Raw genomic sequence first — 18,466 nt, 5'->3', positions numbered from 1 at the left:
AATGAATCCCTACTCCATTCTCACTAAATTTGAGATAGAGACGGGGGGGGGGGGGGGGGGGGGGACGTACATGTACCCACCAGTGAGCTCGAGACATCATCTCGAGATTGTTTACTTGTTTGTCGTTTAACGCCACACTCAGCAATATTCCTCCAGCTATATGGTGGCGGTCTGTATAGCGAGTCTGGACCAGAAAATCCAGTGATTGATATCATGAACACCGATCCTCGCAACTGGGATACGGTGACATGCATCATTCAAGTCAGCGAGCCTGACCACCCGATCCCGCTAGTCGCCTCTTAAGACAAGTATAGGTTGCTACAACATCTAGAGACTTGGTATCCCCAAATCTCTGCCACGCCCGTTCTATATATTATCCCCCACCATGGTGACCAAGCAATTCTCATTTCTTCAACACAATAGTGTGTTGTACTGATGCGCCCGGTTGGTGCGATACTTCCAACTAAAGATCGCGTTGTTTCTGATACACTGCCGGACAAACAAACATACCCCCATATCTGATGGGGGCTAAACATGAAACAAACCGAAAACGTATGTCATACGGGTATCATCTTTCTGTTTTGGACCTTAAGTTTGGAGTATTTTCGGCGACTGTTTTCAGCACAGAACAGTCTGATAACGTTTGTAATTTTGTTATCAAATCCAATTTTCAAAAGTATACTTTCTTTAACTCATTACATAGATTTTAACGAATAATGAGAGCCATTTAACGTGATTTGGGGGGGGGGGGGGCGGGGGGGGGGGAGGCCCACATTAAAACATTATTTAGAGGAGAAAAAACATATTCGTGCACATCCATCACTACAATGGCGCAGGATAACGTGTCTCAACTGTGTTCATCCGCTCCCAATGCAATAGTCCTGATCTAGGAATACAGCCTACAATGAAGTATGAGCTGGGAGTTATGTCCCTTGGTAAAGGTGATACGTGATGTAGATCTGTGCGAGAGTTGACCGGGACAATACATGGCAGACATTAACTCCAGTAGAACAGAAATCACAACCTAATTATTGGTTCGATTCTCTTGCTGCGTCATACCAAAATCCGTTAACAGATGCTCGGCATTAAGGTAAAAAACAATGTGTCTGAGTGGGATATTCATGTTCACATGGTAGACTTGACTATGATTATAGTTGTGGGTATTCGTATTTCTGACCAAAGCGTTTAAAGGTGAATACTTGTAGCTGTATTATACTCATAGAATATCTAACACGTTTGTCCTATATCTTGTCTTTTCACTTACCGAGCAGGTCTATTTCACACATTCTCCCTTTCACTTCAACTCAGAGATCCAGTATTGAAAACCCTTTCTTTCACTGACCTCGAAGACCCACGTACAAATATTCTTCCTTTCACTGACTTTGAAGGGCTCACATACAAATATTTTCCTTTCACTTACCAAACAGATCGATTTTTAATATATTTCTAAACGTCTACCAAAAAACCTCTAATACCTAAACACTTGCCACAGCCCCACCCCTCCCAACCCCTCCCCACACCCTCCCTCGGAACAGTAAAGGGTCTACACCTAACCTCAGATACAAACAATCATCCCTACATAAATCTTGGAGATTAACGTGGCAACACTATACAAGTGAAATTGCATGTGCAAACACATACAGCTGAATCATTTGATGACAATTATCAACAAAAATACGATGATTTGGTTAATTTTTGCCAAGTAAACGAAATCACCTCCCGGAAAATGCTAGCGATTTTGTATTTTACGTTCGCTCCTATTTTTATTTTAAAAAGGCTTTGCATCCCTCTTCTCCAAAATGCCGCACGTGTATTCCAGATATAAACAATAGCTGAAACCATGCAGGCGACAATGGATATTACAACAGAGGTAATCCTTCAAATCAATGTCACTCCTATGTTTATGTCATTGTCCATCTGCAAGCGTTGTACCGGATGTCCCCCCGTCATCGTCAATGTCACGTCGTGTACATTGCATGTACATTTCATATAAAGTTCGTGCCAAGCCTGTCGCCGCGTACCCGACAGGGCGTCTATATCACGCCAATACAGCACCTTCGTCATACCACACTCCTGACAACCAGTGACGTTGTCATACACAGAGATGGATATTTCCGTGGTGTTGCCCATTTCACTGATAGCATTCTATCATAACAATCGATTGTAAAAACACGCACATAAGCAATACTGAATGACGGGTTCATTGGCTTACAGCAAACATAGACGGTTCAGAGCTCATTTCAAGAGGGTCATTGTATGAAAACAAGGAACAGACGTAGACGACACTGTATAAGTAAAGAATACACGCACGTATGTAAGAGTTGAAAATACGAAATGTACATTTTGGATCATAGGTTCCAAAATAACAATTGTAGTAATGATGGACATATTTCCTGCTGACAGAAATTCTCAACAAAATGGATTCAAATCTGAAATTGATCTCTTCCAGAGTGACGGTAGATCTCAATGCGTGTTCTCTAGTGGGTACATAGGGAGTGAAATTGACCACCCCTGGTGTTAACGTTCAGTGAAATCGCTACCTTATAGACTTAACCGAAGCACTGACGACTGACTACATTGTATAGGCTTGTAGCCTCTTACAGATCAATACTCACAGGGAGTCGGCAAACACCCGCTATGCTGTGACTTATATCCGTGGCTGCCACCAACATCTCATGTCCACAGCACAACGTGCAATTGACAACGGCGAAAAGCACACGTGTTGAAATCCACAACCGCTGTCATTCCATTTTCAAGTATAATGATGGTCATTGGAGTTAAACCCGGAAGTCTCCTGAGAGAGTTGCATGCCGGGATTGGCTTCCTTTGGAATGCTATAGACACGGTAACGCGTGTTATCAACAACACTTGTTTCAGAGACTGACAAGCGATGGACTGGACGGGGCTGTCAATCTTGTAAAAAAACGTACTGTAACGCTAATGACATCATTGCGCCTGCAGTTGAAATTGAATAAGGTTCCTTAAAATGTGTGTTTCATTTGAAACTTTCAATAAAATGACAAGCTGCTTTCAAAACTAACGTGTAGAGGCATGTTGTGAAGGTTATATATCCGTAATCGAAAGACATTATGCTTGAAAGCACACTTTGAATGCGTATATGTCAATCATCACGCTTTTACCATGCTAACAAAATGATTAGGATCTACGAAATGTACATAAAAACTATCGAACACGTATCGATCTCCAACCCAGTCTCATCTAAGGGTTATTCCGATATACACGGTCGTCGCTCATTACGCTATTTGAATCGAGAGCCGAAACGGCTAATGAAATAATAGCTGGGGGACTCAATTATGGGGTCATATTTCGCGACAAGATACTGTATTATCTATTATAGAAATTATGTCGCTATGGATCGAGACAGATGAAATTATCGCCGAAGGGCTCAACGTTATTCTGCCTTTACCGCACAAGAGCAGATTGTGTTTAAAGACAGGGTAGGAATGGTGAACGGTAACAGATTAGCTTGCCTCTGGTGGAGGATGGAGAAGAATGGACGTTGACTGCGTCTTCGACGTATTAATCAACGTCTCGTGCTTGGACCTCCGGACGGGACCGTGATTACCTGGAATGTTTATATTACCATGACGATGGATTACTGAACAGTGCAGGGTATAACACGCTGTCGACGTGGTCAACTCTCATCCTCAAGTATGACGACAGTATCATCGTACCAGGCTGTATCTTCCATAATTTGTATTTACTGGAGAATGTTGCGACAGTTTTTTTGTCTCAGGTATTTATTCCAGGTCTGTAGAAATTAAATAACCAAGAAAATGTTGAACGTCCCAAAACACAATGTGTTGTAGCCGATGAAAAGTATTGTGTCTTTAAACCCCCACCCCCCCCACCCCCCCCCTCCCACCCCCCACCCACCACTACCCCCCTATCCCACCTCACCAGCCTCACCCTACATGACACCCCCCCAAACCCCCAACCCAACCCCCACAACAGAACACCGCCCCCCACTGCCGCCAATCCTCACCACTACACCCCCACCCCCAAAAGGCCTGTCTCTTATTCAGCAGACTCGTGATGGTACGAGGTAGAATAGGTCTTCAGCAACCCATGCTTGCCGTAAAAGGTGACTATGCTTGTCGTAAGAGGCGACCTAACGGGATTGGGTGGTCAGACTCGCTGACTTGTTTGATTACATGTCATCGTATCCTAATTGCGTGGATCGGTGCTCATGATGTTAATCACTGGATTGTCCTGGTCCAGACTCGAGTATTTTACAGACCGCCATAATATGGCTGGAATATGGGCTGAGTGCGGCGTTAAACAACAAACAACGGTATTCAGCAATACATCCTCATAAATGCAGCAATTGTAAAATGTCAGCTTATCCGTCGATATAACCCAGTCTACTGGCCAGTTGTATCTGCACTGTTCCTACAGCCGGTCACACGGAAATGAGTCTTTCTGGTCAATTTGGGTACAGGAGTGTGTTATCGATCGCTCATATTGCTTATATCAGTAATAAGATTACCTACGTGTAATAGCGCTAATGATCAACATCACATCGGCGCCTGGACCCAATTAATAGATGTTTCTCATAAATACATATACCTGCTTGTAGGACTTGATTTATCAAGCAAACCGTCATGTAATATTTAATACGGTTATCATCTAAAAGCTGGCCTTCGGGCGATGTTATGAATTATCAAATATTTCATGCTGATCAAACGTTGGCTTACATTGATCATTTCCTGACAGCGTATGTCTTGCTGGGAGGCGGCGTCGAATGGCGTCGAGAACATATCACGTCCGTTGATGAATACGAGTGTTCGTGAACAGTGTGATGTTTGATATTATAATTTCGCTAAAATGTGGCATACTGACTACATTTGCGTCAGTTTTACTTGCACAAAATGCCAGTTCAGAATGGCAACTGACTTCCTGGCTCAGAGTCAACTGCGAGAACACGTCCTCAAAATGGTGACATGTCACGACTTAATTATTTTTTTAAAAATTGTAACATTTTGATAACTAAGTCGACTTTGTAGTTTGGGAACGATTTTATACTCTCCTCTTGTTTTATTGTTTTGGTTGTTTTTCTTGTTGGTTGTTTAACGCCTCACTCAGCAATATTCTAGTACTACCACGGCGGACGACGCCAGAAATGGGCTTCACACATTGATCACAATGGGGAATCGAACCCGGGCCTTCTCTTTAACCACTAGGCTACCGCATCTCCCCTTCTCCCGGGAAGACATGGATAACGTATGCATATTGACATGTTGGTATGTTGACATGTGGTATGTTGGCATATTGACATGTTGATATGTGGGTATGTTGGCATGTTGGCATGTTGATATGTTGGCATGTTGGCATGTTGGCATGAGCTGCTTAACAGACGCTGTATCGGAAGGACACAGTTCTGCAGATTGGCGCGTGGTCTCATGGAGCGGCGGAGTAATGTAATGGACACTCCCTTATCAATGTGAACCCACATTCGTGTTTGTTTGTTTGTTGTTGAACGCTGGAATATTGCTGAAAGCGGCGTAAAACAAAACTCACTCTTGGAGACATGACATTGTTTGTTTGTTGTTTAACGCCGCACTCAGGCAATATTCCAGCTGTAAGACGGCGCTCTGTAAATAATCAAGTCTGGACCAGACAATCCAGTGACTGACATCATGAGCATCGACCCCACGCAATTTGGATACGATGACATGCATCAACCAAGTCAGCGAGCCTCTTACGGCAAGGTAGTTATAACGGTCATACACAGGCGATGTGTGCAGTCTGAATGAACGATCATTAAAATTAACATGGTTTAAATCCGCGCTCTATAATTTCTCATCTTAAAAGCCGTTCTGCATCTTACCCACATAAAATCGACAGCAACTATTTATTCTCTGTACGGTGATCAGTTTTCACGTAAGGGATATTTTTTTATTACTTTGCATAGTATGCCACTTTAACCTATTGTTAATGATGACTGATTGGGTATTTGTGTTTCAGATTACAATCATTATTGTCGAGAGAGAAAAAAAACCATCACAAATTCGTAAAATGGATTCTATTACATAACACTCAGCGGAGTGAATAAAACAACAGTTATAAAACCGATCGTTATACTCAAAATCTTTATAAACGCAACGCTTTGATCTTTTTATCGCAGCTTGGGCTTCGTTGCAAAACCAATACTTGTTCAATACCGGGTCTGGATAAATAGAGCTTACGGCCACAGTCTCAATGCTGTGTCCAGCTACCTCGTTAATTATGTATAATTAAATACAACGTTGATAGTAATAATACAGCTCGTGATCGACCCCTTCCACACCGGAGGCCGCATCAATGGGGGAGCATCTCATATACTGATTAACGAAGTCGATCATTCACCGAGCAAGTGCCTCGGGAGTATTGGATTGAAATATAAAAAAAAACAATTAGCGACGTATTGAATATTTCTTTATGATTCATACGTAATATCTGATGAACTTTAATGAACATGTTATCGAAATTCATATTATGTAGTAAAAATTGATTCGCTGGAGATACTTCCATTTGTGTTTGATCTTACGCCAGAAGGAAAAGAAATGACATGTTTTTTACTCCAGGAAAGGTTGATGAATCATTGTTGATGCGTTGTAAGGTAATCGCTCTTCTTGATCATTTTCCGTTTTTAAATTACCTGTTTTAAATCCAAAACTTTTCATTTCCAAGTTTGCATTACGCTTGAGGTGACTCAGTTAAGACGGGATTTAATAACAAACATAGGTATGCCTGATTGAGTATGGCTCTATTAAGACAATATATTTTCAACAAATGCGTGATTAGTGATTATCTGTCAGAGAAATTTTAACATGTTTGCCACATTACCAGAATACAATTTCCATCCGTCAATTAGATTTGTTTGATAAAAAAACTATTCTTTGTCGGTCTCTTTGATGGCTGGTCATTAAAACCGATAATTAGATAGGCTATATTGGCATAGCAGCGTACGTACGTCTGTTTCTTGTAATTAGTCTAACAGCATTTGGTTTCATATGCATTCCTTCTCCGTGAAAGTCGATACTACATTACGTCGAGATAATGAATGTTATAAAAAACATAAGAAATAAACTTGGAGTGAGTGAGTGAGTGAGTGAGTGAGTGGGTGGGTGGGTGGGTGGGTGGGTGGGTGTGTGTGTGTGGGTGGGTGGGTGGGGTGGGTGAGTGAGTGAGTGAGTGAGTGGGTGGTGGGTGGGTGGGGTGGGTGAGTGAGTGAGTGAGTGAGTGAGTGAGTGAGTGAGTGAGTGAGTGAGGTTTAAATGCCTTTAAACAAAATTGCAGTCACACCTGCGCATATAACTCTTCTTGACGCTAGGATCAGTCATACCTTCAAGAAGAGAGCGTTGGATGCGGGTGAAAAGTACCAAGTGTGGTGCTTAGAAAATTAGAAACACGAGAGAATATGGGATTCGAACCCACTGTCATTGAATTCTGATGCGCTTAAGGGGCGCATCTCTGCACGGCAAATAGCAGCGCCTTAGACGACGGGGCCACATGCCATTAAGGTGAAGGGTATCGTCACGCTGCGATTCCGGGTTAGAATAGATGTACCGAAGCCTATGCAAGCTGTAAGGGGTAACTTAACGAATCAGGTAGTCAGGCGCGGAGTCTTGGTTGGTTGCGTGTCCCTACCACGACGGCGAAGATCGCTGCTCACAATATCAATCACTGGTTTGCCATGACTCGTGCGTGTCATCCTCACATCTCGTGCTAGTCGACGCCAAGCCATCCTACCCCAATGTCTCGAGCTAACTGACGCCCCATGTCTCGTGCTAGTCAACACCAAGCCAACCTACACCATGTCTCGTGCTAGCTGACGCCCCATATCTCGTGCTAGCTGAGCCCTATGTCTCGTGCTAGTTGACGCCCTATGTCTCGTGCTAGTTGACGCCCTTTGTCTCGTGCTAGTTGACGCCCTATGTCTCGTGCTAGTTGACGCCAAGCCATCCTACCCCATGTCTCGTGCTAGTTAACGCCCTATGTCTCGTGCTAGTTGACGCCCTATGTCTCGTGCTAGTCGACGCCCTATGTCTCATGCTAGTTGACGCCCTATGTCTCGTGCTAGTTGACGTCCTACGCCTCGTGATAGTCGACGCCCTGTCTCGTGCTAGTTGACGCCCTATGTCTCGTGCTAGTTGACGCCCTATGTCTCGTGCTAGTTGACGCCCTTTGTCTCGTGCTAGTTGACGCCCTATGTCTCGTGCTAGTTAACGCCCTATGTCTCGTGCTAGTTGACGCCCTATGTCTCGTGCTAGTCGACGCCCTATGTCTCATGCTAGTTGACGCCCTATGTCTCGTGCTAGTTGACGTCCTACGCCTCGTGATAGTCGACGCCGTGTCTCGTGCTAGTTGACGCCCTATGTCTCGTGCTAGTTGACGCCCTATGTCTCGTGCTAGTTGACGCCCTATGTCTCGTGCTAGGTCGACGCCCTATGTCTCATGCTAGTTGACGTCCTACGCCTCGTGCTAGTCGACGCCCTGTCTCGTGCTAGTTGACGCCCTATGTCTCGTGCTAGTTGACGCCCAAGCCATCCTTTCACATCGTGCTGCTGAGGTGGTCGTGACTCCCATACTTTAACAGAAACTTTCGACAGACATAGCAAAACGGGGCCCACTCAAATCCAACCACCCAAAGTGCCGAGTATTTACCGATTCCGTCCCACCCCACCTCATCCCGGCCGTGCCATACTTTTCGAATAGATCGACTCCCACCTCAGTTGACCCTGTTTGTTCCTTATACTGTCCGCGCGCCCAACATAGCCCCTCCCCGGCCCTGTCTCCCGCTTGTCGGTCCACCCCACCCCAGTACAGCCACCCTCCGTGTATCTAGGGTTACTGCTAAAGGTACATGTATGTTCCTCCGACGAGTGAGTGAGTGAGTTGTGTTTAACGCCCCTTTTAACAGTATTCCAGTTATACCACGGCGTGTCAGGTTAATGTGGGAGGAAAGCGCAAAGTGATGCAGGTCTCAGGCGTTTACCACTTCGGTGAAACCCACGAGCACGGGTATGGTGCTGACGAACCTAGAAACATAATCGGGGCGAACCGGGATTCGAACCCATTAATCATAGGTTTCTGGCGGTGCCCAAGGACGCAACTCTGCACAGCGAATCGCGGCGCCTTAGACGACTGCCCCCCCCCCCCCCCCCCCCCCCCCCCACCCCCCCCCCCCCCACCCTTCTCCGACGAGAGACCTTCACAGCATCAACCACAGGTCCCAACATTCCACACCCGCCTCTGAATCAGGTAACAGTAAACCATAGATCCCGTTACTCTCAGAAACCTTACTCAATACCCGATCCCGGAATGAAAACGCCCAGTAAATCTCTTCGTCAGCGTTACCTAATAAGGATTATAATTGTGCCCTCCTGTGCTCTTTGAAGGGCATTTAATACCATCCTACCTCAAGACGTGATGGCAGATTTATCTCCAACCTAATTAGAAATATGTTTATCTTGGGAGACTCAGGCGTTCCGGCTAATAGCACTTCTTTGCTGAAGCAATGGTCATCTAAATAGCAACCTTGTCTAAACCGGCGTTTCCTCTCATGCGCTCCAAGGTGCGAGGCGGACGTAGTTCTAGAAGAGATGACTATTTAGAGAAGAGCTTTAACGTCTTTGATCTTTGCTGGCTAATGATCTCACTGCTTTGATAAACTCCTTCCTGGGGATTGGATAAGATTGATTTTGGAGATATTTCCTGACACTTCAACACATTTTCTGGCATATGATATGGAATTTCAGGAGGTGAGTCCTGACAGGTTCCCCCACAAGCTAATGCAGCCCTTGAAGTGAAGACATCAACTGGGTAGCTGTATTTGTTCTGACGGTCACACTTCCAAGTTCCATCCAAACGCCATTTAAATTACCAAATGACCTAGCAAGAATGAGTGAGTTGGGTTTATTGTTTTTGCAATCTTCCAGTATCACCACGACGGGGAGCGCCAGACATGGGCTTCACACATTGTACATAATGGGGAATCGAACCCGGGCTAGGGCGAGACTAGCGAGCGATTTAACCACTAGGCTACCACATCGCCCCTTCTCACAGGCAGACATGGATAACGTACACTACTGCCTTGAAGTTCATTCCCCTTACACGCATGGGCAACGCGTTACAAGCCGTGTTCGCTCCGCTGGTCACTCGTGTGGAACCATTCGCCACGCGTGTCATAGCCGTGTGCAACGCGTTGAACACAGGTGTGTACCCCGTTTGTCACTCGTGTGGAACACGTGACACACTCATTACAGGGGGAACAAACTTTTGACCAAAGGAGGACGCGTGTTAAGCTCAACATCGAGGTGGTAACAAGGAGATAAAAAAAATATTTCCTGACGAAAAAGGTTAACACACAATTTATTATATGTACTTGCTGATGTCTCATTTTTAGATGTGATTTTGTTGGAAAATATGAGTACTGTTGTGGCTTCTACATGATGTTTTGCGATGGTGTTAAGAGATACATGATCCTGTTAAATGTTATTGCTATTTGGTGATTTGACATAAAACGACTGTAGTACGACTTTCAGTGATCATGTTTTGAGCTTTGGCGGAGCATTGTTTTTATTGGACCCTGATGACTTCATGATGGTTGGGTCTCTTTGTCTCAGCTCCATAGTCTTGTCTTTGTCTCAGCTCCATAGTCTTGGCGCTGGGAAAGGGCAGCATTTAATTAATGAGAGTAGGTTATACACTTGGGGGAGAGACCTGTAGACGTGAGCGTGGTTACTTAATGGTTTACTGGTCATATCTTTTAGAGTATTTGTCAGTTGTGTTCAGCTAACAAGCGATAATTCTTATTTGTGGTGACATGTCTCATTAAAACATGAAGTCTCATTTGAAAACATGAAGTAAGTACGATAGTAAATAATAATATTCAAATCGCATTAAAATACAATGCTAACAGGATACATATGTAACCCTAAAGCCTACGATCCACATCCATAGCCAGGAGGAAAGCTGATTAAACAAAGGGAAGAAGCTTGCCCTTACTTATATGTAGAGACATCATCTGAATATGACTATGAATGTAAATGTTACGATTCTGTACCTATCTTCACGAATATTAAAAAATGGGCCTAAAGTTCACGGAGACAGAGGCTATAAGTACACTACGATATTATATTTTTCAGATGATAAAGTACATTATTTGATAATAAATTTAGTTATTGATATCTAAAAACTGATTTGCTATATTAATAAACATTTCATGATAAAAAAATAAAATATGTGATATAAATTCAGTCCTTATTAATATCAAATAAGGAATGAATAGTAAAAAAGCGCCCTATATATTGGTCTTTGTGGATTGTATTAAGTAACGCGATTGCATCACGGTTATAGTGTTAACTGCTAGTCTTTTTCTGCACCATCATCATTCATCTTATGAAAAAAATGTTAAAAAAATGGCAACTTATAACTAACCAAGGTAATAATACTTCCCCGACCTGCGTTTCTTTATCTCTCTGTCATTATTATCGTTGACATGTGTCGACTTTTGAGTGTATATACATTTGCCATACATCGCACTGATTATGGAAAGCCACATCATCATGAGATATATGTACTCCATACACATGCAGCACAACGGTACTTTGATTCAATAGCACAGAAAATCGTGACCCCGATTTTTTCAGACGTGTCATTCAGACAAATAAGTCAGATGTGACAGTTATCACAATCTGACCGGTTATAAAGATTTGATACAGGCCGACTGACACTCTTGATGGGTCAGTGATTAAGACAACAGATCAATACACACGCTTCCTATTCAGCATGTACGTATGATTACATGGCTGTGTGTATGCATGGTATGTATGATTACATGTATGTATGTACATTATGTGTGTGCGTGCGTGTAATGTATGTAAGCCTAGCTTACAAATTAAATGCTTTGGTCGTTTGAAGCCAGAAGGCAGAGGTATTCCCGGGAAAGAAGCCAACTCTTGCAGTTGGTCACTAGAGCTGAAACTTCTCTCGCGGAATAATTCTTAAATATGGCGAGTGGAGCCGAGTATACGTAAGCTTAGGGATTATCGGCGGTTGTGTGAAAACAATGCTTCAGAAAGATCGACGTCCTGTCCCTGTGAACAAACCTACAGATTACGGATTGAACGCCAAAAGTGTTCGTCCGGTTTCTTAATGCTTAATTACTTTCGCTGGAGAATTGTTTCCTGTACGAGCTTTATAAAACATGTTAACATCAAATATAGGAATGTTAAAGCTGGGCTTCACTTCAGTTTTACTTTATTTAGCAGGCCCCTCATAATGAAAAACAGTTTAACTGTTTATATTGCTATATCCTGCTATGCTTTACATCTAACAAAGCTACACTTTACTAATATATTAGGGCTTAATTTTATCTTTATTTAAAACTACGTTTAATACGTTTGACACAGTAACATATTTCAAACCCTGTCAATTAGGTACATTTAAACGTCAGTAGTATATAACTGTTGAAATTAAAAGGTCTACACAAATATATATTTCTTATAATAGAAGGTCCATTAGGGTATTTAGTGAAGTACCGTAACTCGTTACGAAAAAAAATAGTTCTCTTGATATGTAATACTGGACATTTCCCCACAACCCACTGTTTGTTTGTTTTGGGTAAATGTTAATGAGTGGAGGTTAGGTGGGGCGCCAGAGGTATCTTCTCAGTGGGTGTTATTCTGACATTACCCACTATTTACTGGAGGATATTGGAAATGAATATAGACTGTCATGTTGTCTGACTACAGATAGGTTTTGTTATCTAAACCATCACTGGGGGTCTCACATTAGGAGTTATGATTTTTATAACTGCCCCAATGAGCATGCTGGGTATTGGTGCTTAATGAAGTCAATGGTAACATTTTATTAATAGAGGAAATTGGTAGTGAATACTTCATACCATGTATCCAGGATATCTTCAGGATTTAGCTCTTTCTTTCTCTGTGTGTAATTCTGATGGAAAGAAGTCACTGAACCAGTTCATGCCCTCCATGGTAAAAGATCAGACTTGGTTAGCCTCCGTCTTTATCTGCGACAACTTCCCACTGGTGATATTTTAGTGAACTTGGAAAGTGGTGATTTTAATATTCATATTATTATAATCTGTCATACTGTACATAAATGTGTGTGTGTGTTAAATCATAAAATTCAAAGGGGCTCTTCAATACACCCACCAATATCTTAATGAATGAACAGTTTATCGTATGGATAATATAAAGCTCTCACTAAGTATATGTTTCACATGCCTGAAAGATGGGATTAAGGGAGAAAGGAAATATTTTCCTGAACGTTTCCAATAACTAGTGGAGGAAATTGGAAATGGCTGAACCTGTATATAACGTCAAATCTGTGATGGATTTGACAGATCTCACACGGTAACATTCAACAGGCTCATTTACCTTGTGATCATGTTAACGTTTTTCTTAACAGTTTAGAAAAAGAGAAGAAATTTGAAGTAAACTACATTATCTTAAAAAAACAGTTTAAAACAGTCTTAAACAACAGTTGTTATCTAAATACTTTCAAGAGGAATCCCAAATCTTCCACTGACTTGTATATTTGTTATTGTTGATATACACGTGTTCAGATTAATTAAAACATATACAATATCAACTATAAATTTCTTCCGTGTGTGAATGCGTGTAATACTCGCATATTGGCTCCCCAGTTCTCATATTGCTTCATAAGTAAGCAAAACTGTGTGTTTAATTAACCTAATCTCTCATGTCAGTGACTGATGTCAAACCGCATGTCTTGGTGTTACACAGCCAGTGTCCCAACTCTCGTGTATCTACTTTAATGTTTCGCCCTCGCGATCTGACGTTATAACATTTCAGGTCATAGACATCATCTTATACACAGCAGATGCGTTCTGGTCATATTATCCTCGGCTCCATAGATTGTAAAGTCTTTAAATAGACTTCATTAGTCTTCGGGTGTTACGTCTAGTACACACAAACAGGACCACCTAGCCAATATAAGAAATGTAGCAGGCAGTGGATCCTCCGGTTGGCTGACTTACTGTTGGTAATTTCCGTTTTCTTTTAGCAAATAGAGATAGTTAGTAACAAACATATACGATATACAACGCATATCTACACCACTATCACAGAACCATTCGCCACAGACACCGCATCACAACCCCGCGGTAGACTGGACAGTTATGTGTGCAACGATTACGTCACCCCGCCCGGCAGGGTGGGGATGGTGGTTCAAAGCGAAACGGACAACCCTGTTTGTTGTCTAATAGATGCTGGGCGGCGCCTATGATCCTGCCTCCAATGCATGTGGTAGGGGTAAACGATGATCAGGATGGCCTGGAAATAAACAAGAGTCTTTCTTGTTGCATATTAAGGTACCAATTCATCGTATGTGTGCCCAGTGTATCCACAATTAACTAGAAAGTTAGAAGTTAGAAGTTAGAACATAATCAAGGCGGCCAGTTTTGAATTGTTATGTGTCTTAAAGTGAGTTTAAACATGTCAAAAGGTATTGACCCTACAAAAAGGGTCATTTACCCCAACCTTCTACCTATCAATCGCCTTTACAGGACCATAACTGTTATATATCGACTCCCTGTCTCTATGTCTAAAGTTGTTAATCGGAAACTGCGGTCAAAATTTATCAACTTATTCATGTATTGTTGCAAACTTGACTATTTTGTTTACACAATAAACATTCTCATTGATAATGAATTTCTGAGGCAGTCAAGCTCCTGTATAAGAAATGTAAAAGCAGCCATGTTACATGTAGTCCAAAACGCTGACAATTAATTCGCCTCAATATAACTGAAAAAATGCTGATGTGACGTGACATTTAAACTTACCAAAGACAATACATTTTTCCAGAGAGTGTAGCACAATTTTATTAATGTTTTATTTACAATTTCATAAACTATGATAATATAAATATTAAAATTCATCATCACTTGGCAAGTTTACTAAAATGTCATTATAGTTTTACACCGCTTTTAGCAGTTACTGTGTTTATACAAACACAGGAGTCATGCCAAAAACGCTCTGAGTAAGCTCAACTGATGATTTTACAAGCATCCATCACAATCTATGTGAATAAACTCAGTTCACTGACATTTCAATAATTAAGACACTTGCAGAGACAGTTAACAAGTAATCAGTAAGATAGTACCTGTGTATAAACACTTGGAACGCATTATAGATAGACAAATGCACCTGTGAATGGCGTGGTGGCCGTAGCCTTGTATATCATGGTTTTTAATACCGAGTGAAACAAAGACGAGGTGCCAGCCTACACTGGCGATGCTGTTTGCTGCATGTCCAGCCTCCATCGACACCTCTAGTGTTCTTTTCGTGACCCCGAGTCTTGCGCATAAACATTGTCATGACCTGGTTGAGTGACCTCCTTCCATCAACTTGAAAGGATTACCCACAGAGAAAGAAAGGATTAAAATCCTGAAAATATCCTATTCACACGGTATAAGTACTCACAACCCATTTCCTCTGATAGTAAACAGTCACCTGTGGTATCCCCAGCAATTCTCACCATGGTTATTGGGCAAATGTAAAAATCACAAAACCTAACGAGATTCTGTCTACATGGTCACACCCGGTGATTGTGAAGATCTCAAATTCTATCAACAGTGAGACAGCATGGCTGTTCATATTCATTTCCAATATCCTCTTAGAATTAGTGATAAATGTTAGATCTCACACAAAACTTTATCTGAATAATTCTTGCAAAATAGCAAACAGAAAGTGGGGTGTGGGAAAATGGGATATATTCCTACGTGAAAAAATAAGACAAAAGTAGTGGTGACTATTCTATCATAATTGTACTATCTGAAACATGAATTTGGCGAACCAAAAACCGTTATATTTGCAGTCGCCTGGATTGACTCACGTGGACAAAATTTAAAATGTGTATGCCCGCAATCCACAAACAATCACTTAATTAATTGCGAACATTTACCAACCGGCGACAATCGTGTCAACTCAATCGTGTCTAAAATCACTACTGTTCTACTATCGGGTAGCCACATTGGCTAGACTGGACCCTCGTGGAATGGTTCATGCCATAAAAGTCCAGCAACTGAACACTAATTAAGACGGGCCGACCTTGTGTTCATGGTCTGGTGAACACAGGTCAATGGCCGCTCATTAACTCAAGATTCACATCTCACTGTTTTGATTTATCTCACTATCCATTTGATATATTTGTCAACTTAAACTGAAACCCCGTCCCATGTTACACGCATGGCACACGCGTGTGCAACGAGTGACCCACGCGTGCTCACCGGGTTGCACATGCACTGCACACCCGTTGCACACGCGCTGCACACCCGTTGCACACGTTTGTTCAACGGTGCAGATCCCGTATGCAGCCCGTTGAGCACCAGTGCCACATGCGTGTTACAGGCGTTCTCAACGCGTGTTAAGGGAATGAACTTTTAGGCAGTAGTGTATGTTTGGTGGCATGTTGGCATGTTGGCATATTGACATGTTGGCATGTTGGTATGTTGCAATTGGCATGTTGGCATATTGACATGTTGGCATGTTGGCATGTTGGCATGTTGGTATGTTGGTATGTTGGTATGTTGGCATATTGACATGTTGGCATGTTGGTATGTTGGCATATTGACATGTTGGCATGTTGGTATGTTGGTATATTGACATGTTGGCATATTGACATTTTGGCATGTTGGCATGTTGGCATGAGCTGCTTAACAGACGCTGGTATCGGAAGGACACAGTTCTGCAGATTGGCGCGTGGTCTCATGGAGCGGCGGAGTAATGTAATGGACACTCCCTTATCAATGTGAACCCACATTGGTGATTGTTTGTTTGTTGTTGAACGCCACACTCAGCAATATTCCAGCTGTATGACGGCGGTCTTTAAATAATCGAGTCTGGGCCAGAAAATCAAGTGGCTGACATCATGAGCATATATCCACGCAATTGCAGTACGATGACGTGTATCAACCAAGTCAGCGAGTCTGACCACTCGATCACGTTACGACAAGCATGGTTTGATGAAGACTTATGCTACCCCGGATCTTCACGGGTCGTGAAAGTATTAAAACTTGTAAAGGTTATCCTGAATTCACACAACTTCATGTACATTATGAATCTAATTCTAACTCCACATACAATGTGCGAGTTCTAATTCTGGTCTCTCCTGCCTTGATATTGCTGGAACATTGCGGTGTAAAACAATACTCACGATTTCAGATCAGCAGGTACAGCTCGCGGATTTAGCACAAGAAGTCCCAAGAGGCCATCGAACAGTTGTAAGGTGTGCCATTTGCTGTATACGTGGCAGAAACACGTTCTAGGGCCCCAACAATAAAGTATGCATGGATGGAAAAAAGATATTAAGCGTGACCAATCTTTGAAGACCACCTCCTCACGGCGTTCTCCGAGGTAATACTTTTTTTGCGGTAGTCTTTGCGATCGGGTCGTAAATATTTGATTCCATTAAATCGATTGGTAAGAATGCAATCTAATATGCAGGAACATCCCAACCAAGTAAATTGTTTGCTGTTTATAGCTCTTTTTAATAAGCAACAAAAACAGGCACTGGTTGTCGTCCTGTTGTTTTATGCATTCACTGCATCTCTGGTATGCATGATTATCTTTTAATTGCACTCAATTTTCAAAAATCGATTCCTGATTTTTTCGAAAAATTCGCCGTCGTTTGATTTACATCGTCGATGCATCAATGTTACAGTTTAATGGGTGAGCTTATGGGAGTAATAAAGATTCAAAATTCCAATACACCACGTGGTTTATACGTTTACTGACATGTCGATACTCTACGACGATAACGTCCTCTTTGTGAACGTTGTCCACGTTTTGAAGCTGTAGATACTTGGCAGTTGATGGATCGATGTAATTATTTGTGTTTTATGTTGTTTGTTTCAACATGACGAGGAAACATCAATATTATACTGCTCGTAAAATCATCTACTGAAACGATGACAAAAAGTGAAAAATGGAAATCCATGACTAATTTCTTCTCTCGCTCATTTAATCTCTTACTATCTGCACTGTTACACTCGTCCTCTCGTTAATTATCCATTCTGTCTTCCTGGCTCATTGATTCACTCATTCGTCCACATGCACCTCATCTGTCTTTCCTTTTTCCTGTCATTCTTTCACTCTTTCACTCACTCGCCGGGTTACTCCTTCAGTGAGCGAGGATGTTTTTACCCCGCGTTCAGCAATGTCACGACAGGGGATGACACAATGAACCCATACGTGTCGACCGAACCCGGAGTCTTTGGCGTGACGAGAAAACACTTTAACCACTAGACTACCCCACCGCCTCGAGAGTGAATGTACAATAATTTGTCCGCCCGTCTCTCACTGAAACATCACTTCATTCATTGGTTCACTCACTAACTCACTTGCCCACTGTCTCATACACTTATCCACTGCCTCATTCGCTCTCATGCTGTCTCATTTACTCCCCACAG

General features: G+C 42.3%; 1 protein-coding gene across 3 annotated transcripts in view; it reads right to left on the bottom strand.

Moving 5' to 3' along the window:
• The window catches only part of LOC139461224 (voltage-gated inwardly rectifying potassium channel KCNH7-like), a 279,271-nt gene that overhangs the window by 247,082 nt on the left and 13,723 nt on the right, over positions 1-18,466 (bottom strand). The window contains exon 1 of one of the 3 annotated variants that reach the window (XM_071242842.1): positions 2,616-2,711. The exons of the other annotated variants lie outside the window; for them this stretch is intronic. The gene's annotated coding sequence lies outside the window, so the exon portion shown is untranslated. Of the gene's footprint in view, positions 1-2,615; positions 2,712-18,466 lie in introns of those variants that run through there. 3 annotated transcript variants of the gene reach the window in all.

The sequence above is a fragment of the Haliotis cracherodii genome, unplaced genomic scaffold (genome assembly GCF_022045235.1).
Source record: "Haliotis cracherodii isolate W230 unplaced genomic scaffold, xgHalCrac1.p SCAF_14, whole genome shotgun sequence".
In the NCBI taxonomy this organism is placed as follows: domain Eukaryota; kingdom Metazoa; phylum Mollusca; class Gastropoda; order Lepetellida; family Haliotidae; genus Haliotis; species Haliotis cracherodii.
Note: the sequence above shows the minus strand (reverse complement) of the source record. Positions and strands in the feature narration are given on the sequence as shown.